This window comes from Cuculus canorus, chromosome 1 (genome assembly GCF_017976375.1).
Source record: "Cuculus canorus isolate bCucCan1 chromosome 1, bCucCan1.pri, whole genome shotgun sequence".
Taxonomy (NCBI): Eukaryota; Metazoa; Chordata; class Aves; order Cuculiformes; family Cuculidae; genus Cuculus; species Cuculus canorus.
Window position 1 is genome coordinate 16,693,675 of NC_071401.1, and position 5,302 is coordinate 16,698,976.

The following is a 5,302-nucleotide window of genomic DNA, read 5'->3' on the forward strand; positions in this document are numbered from 1 at the left end:
AGTCTACTCAAAAGAGTGAACATCAAATTATTTACCTTCATCTACCTGTGAGCAATAGAAAGAAAAGAGCCTTGTGTGACATATTTTGCCTCTGGGGAAGAAAAGTCTTGAGAAAGTATCTTCAAGCTAATTTCAAATTATTTTGTTTGGTGTTTTCTACAAGAGCCCTAAAAATGCTTGTAGTCTCACAAGCATGGCTATGGGTTTTGTTCAGCCAGTTCTCAACCCCACCGCTGAGCCCTGGTCTTCCAGGAACACCTGCCAAATAAAATGTTTGAAAAAAAATACATGCGGTCTTTACTTAGAAGTCTTCTGGGTATCCAGATCGTAAATTTGTTGTGGAACGTGTGGCAATGCTTATTTACTCGTGACTGATTATTTTCTTTGTGGGAGTTTTCCAACCATGTTAGAAATTCAGAAAGCACTGATCATAGTAAATCTGCAATGTACCTTGAACTAATTGCTGAAGGAACCCATAAAAAATCGTCCTTGGAAAAAATGACACAGAAGACTATCATTTGTATTGATGAAGATGCCCACAGGAATAGTAACAGCATTATTATAGGGGTGCAAATAAAAAGTAAACCCCTGAACAGATAAAGATCATCTGGACTTGGGGTTGAGATGGAGGTCAGATTCTGCTGACCATCTGTGGAAGAGCAGGACAAGGTATGCCATCCCTGAGTTTGTGGTCTCACCATGTCTGCAAGGGTGAAGCCGCCTCTGGGAAGATTTGGGATCAGGTTTTATTTCAAGTTTCTGGTTTTGTTTGAACATCAAAGCTGAAGCAAAAGTCAAAGAAAATGGACTTGGTAGGGGGTGAAGCTTTTCATCATCTTCCCCACCACTGCCTCTGGCCGAGAGGAGGTTATGTGTCTGCATTGATGTTTCAGTTTACAAGAAACCCAAACCAGAAGTCCTGCTCCCCAGAAGGGTAGGTGTTCCCCTACCACACATCGGCGAAAACTCAGTTCACGGGACTAGGCTATAGCTAGTCCAGAAAAAAATCTTTGAACTGTCAATATCAAATCTTCAGCACTTTTTCACTCTGCATAGCCTGGTGATGTGGACATAGCCAGACAACATCACCCAAGGAGCTGTAGGTAATGTTTGGGTATAGATGAAGATCATCTAAAGAGGCAGAGAAGATTTTAGCAGTGGAACTCATAGGTCATGTCTATACTGCCAAACAACAGAGGACTACGGAGTGTTCCTGGCCCTGAGGCCAAGGGGTATGGATCAGTGGGTGTCCACGCTACTCAGGGTTGTCCCTGTCTGGAGCATATCCCCTCTGCTCTGCACATTTTTCCCAGCTGCCATTTTCCCCAGCTCATGTGTTGCTCCTCTGGCCCCAAGACATAACAACAATTTTGTGTGTTTTGGCCAAGTTAAATTGTCTGAAATAATATGCAGGCTGTGCTGTAGACCACCGGAGTGGTGTTTTCTAAGCACAAAACCAATGTTGGATGGATAGCACTATAGGTCTACGCATAGGACAGAAGGGGACAAAACAGGTTCAAACTCACTTTCCCTGCCCATGAGGACTCTTGAGTAAGCTCATCCCACGCTGGACATGGGACAGGGGGTGAGCAGTATGGATCATCCATATGAACTCAAGCTCACCTTCTGGTCAGAAATGCAGACAAACCTACTTCGCTGGGTTGACCTGAGTGATCCTGGGCTCTTCCCACCTAACATGAGCAGGGAAGAGATATTGCTCATTTTGTAGCATGCAAGGACAGTTTCCTCTGTTTCCTTCCTTTCTCTAAGAAACTCAGATTCAGCATGAAAAATGCAAGTCTGGGAGAACAGTTTGAAGGAAAAACCACATCACCCCTCCACTAATCTAAAATCCTTGTTTCTTTGAATGTGAACCACAGCAGAAAGCATTTTAAAACAAAGAGGAGACTAAATTAGCGTTGTTAATAAGTGCACAACACATTTCTATGCATGGGGCAGGAGACATCTGACCAAATGCATTCATCATCAAGTCCTCTCCATGCAAGACAGTCACATGCAGCTTCCATTGTACTCAACATAAATACAGGGACAATTCGACACACCTCTTCTCCTAAATAGAACTATGGGAGATGACTGATGAAGTCTTCTCCAAGGGACTCCCCATCAGACTCCGAGGCAGTTCAGGCCACTGATGCAAGTGAGATGAATCCATGTCCAGAAGGGACCAAGAGCTCTTTCATTTATCACATTGGCGCAACTACTACCACTTTAAAATAATTCATAGACACACAGGACACCCCGTCATGGTCATAAAGGTGGGATGGGTGATCCAGCAGAGGATTTGCAGAAGGAGAGAGGGCCAAACTTGAGATGCAGTGAAGGAGATTCAACAGCAGTGGAAACCTGCAGGATTGCACCTGCATCTCTATGCCGATGGGAATCCGTTGGTTTAGATGGTAACAGCTTTCCAGCATCAAGGAGCAGCAAACAAGTCCCAAGAAGAAAAGATGTGGCAACTGTACTATTTAGTCAGCAATAACAATACACCTCTTTCCTGTTGGCAGAAGCCATAGACTTCTCTTTGTGGACATGGATGAAAGGCAGGAACCACGACACTAGCATCCAACCCACCATGCGCGGCCAGCTGGGATAGCTCAGCCTCTTGGTAAAGGCATTTTTGCAGCCACAACGGCCCATGGAAAGCAAACCAACACCATTTCCAATGTCTTGACCTCTGAAAAGCAAACGCTGGCTGCCGGGGTGCAATGCTCTGCACTGCATGTTTGCAGGCTCCGGCTTCAAGAGTGGAGTGAAACACAACAAGAGGCATGTAATTAATTTCAGATGTACCTGTCAAGATATCAGGGACACAGACATGGAGAGGAGCTGCGTGTTATTTGTTTCTCATAATGTAACAATTATCTTGCTGTAAGAGGGGCTCTCTCCTGCGCTCCCTCTCTGCCTCGTGTTTTCCTTCCACATTCATTCACACATTATTTAACTTTTGACTTGGACACAGCAGGTAAAAGCATTTAACAGCTTGGCTGCTTGTTCAGACGGAGCTGGGAAAGGGAGGGGGGAGCAGACAGCAACTTTTTGCCTTAAATTTTCAAGTTTTCAGCACTGCATTTTTCTAAAGGGGAGAGGGGAAGAAAAAGAAAGAAAAGGGGAGGGGGGAGAAATGGCATTCCACAAAGACAGAGTCACATTTTCCAGCATTATTACATGCTCTCCACTGTCCCCAGCCTTCACTGGGAGATGCATTCCTGTTCCATGGTGGAGAAAAGGTCAGCGGTAAAAATTTTGCAGGAACTCCATCATTGTCCTCGTGGGACATGTTCATCAGGAGCAGAGAGCCGGGCGTCTCGCTCTGTCGACAGAAATCCACATCACAAAACGTATTATTGGGGGAAGGTGGAGAAGGGGGACCCATGTCCAGATATAGCCCATGACTTCATTTTGTAGAGACTGCCACTGGGTGATTATTTCTCTCGGCTTGCTGGATACCCACAGAGGTGTGTGGCGGTGTGGAGGGGATGGACAGAGACTTTTTTCTGAAGAAATTATACAAGCAGTAGAAACAAAACAGGGTGAACGTGATTTAAAGAACTGGAACGGCCTCCACTCTGGGGGGAAATCAACTTTTAATTTGTGCAAAGGAAGGTCTAACTTTGCTTTGCTGCCAGGTATCCATCTACCTGAGCTTACACAGAGCAAATCTAGCAGCCAGGGGGGATGTAACAGCATTTGCCCAGTGGTAGTTACTAAACAGAGTGAGACTTTTGATAGGGAGTGAAGCCGATCATTGTAGTAATAACTCAACTCCTGGATTCACCCCAAAATGAGACTGGATGCTGGAGATGTTGGCTTTCGCTAAGAAGCACACATGGATGTGGGGCAAGGGAAGGGGCTGATACTAAGAAGCATGAGGCACGTCCTCCCTGAAGCAGGTTGCTGCTGATGGTGAAAACACCTCTTTCCCTGGCCCCTGAGGCTCTCAGGAGAATTCCTCTGCTCCAAGAGATATCAGAGGAGTGCTTTTAAAAAGCATAATTATTAAAATCAGTGTGAAGATTCATTTTCTCTTTTGTCAAACACGGGTTTGAAAAACAACAGCACTCCCCAAACAGAGTGGTTTGTCACTTTTTTCCTCCAAACACAAAACAAAGGCTTGACTGTGCTTCAGAAAAGGACCGAGCACTGGGAGCTGCCCTGGGACCCCGTGCCCAGAAGACTTTGAAGTGTATTTGAATTTTAAAATACCACTTCTAAGATATAGATATTATTTTGGGGGGATTAGATTGCCATCAGGTTTTGGTTTGTTTTGTCTTTTTTTTTTAGTCACCAGCCTCAATCCCAAAGTCACTTTTAGCTTCTTTTTAATGTGGTTCAATCCTTCCCATCTTCCCCAAACTGTGTCGAGCTGCTCAGATCAAACAAGCCATTCCCTGTGGGTCAGGGCTTTCGGCATTTCCCCAGTTAGGACACCACCTATGAGGCCTCAATATTTGTGTGACACTGTTTACTCAGACAGTATGTACACAATTTATCCAAAGCATGAAGGCCTTACTTTGCTACCTGTAATGTGTCCTCTCTGTTCTGCACACTTGAGTGTGCACAGCACAGTAAGGAAAAATGGAGAGAGTTGGGGTTGTTCAGCCTGGAGAAGAGAAGGTTTCAGGAAGACCTTATTGTGACTCTTCAATACCTAAAGGGGACTTATGAGAAAGATGGAGACAGAATTTTAAGCAGAGTCTGTTGCAATAAGAGTAGAGGTAATGGTTTTAAACCGAATGAGGAGAGATTTAGATTAGATATTGAGAACAATTTTTTTATGCTGATAGTGGTGAGACACTGCACAGATTGCCCAGAGGAGTTGTGGATGTCACATCCCTGGAAACATTCAAGGTCAGGTTGGACAGACCTCTGAACAACCTGATCCAGTTGAAGAATTCCCTTCAGGGTGTTGGACTATATGACCTTGAAAGGTCCATTCCAACTCAATCACGATTCTGTGATTCTATGTCATATTGCAGCTATCGTGTACTGCTGTCTTTGCCATGACTGCCTCCCCCCAAAACAAACACTTCAGCATGAGTTTATCTTGCAGCTCACACCCAACAGAGTTGCTAACATTTCCAGAGAGCGTCTAATGGATTTAAATTTTGCATTTTCTGAGGTGTCATCCTGTTCCTCAAGCTGTCAGCGGTAAAATACTCAAACCCAGGGATAATATGCACACTGTGAATAGTTTGACCAGTGTGAATAGAATATCCTCCCTATAGGCAGGATAATATCTAGCACTGGTTTTCCATGCATTCCTACAACTTGTGCTATGGGT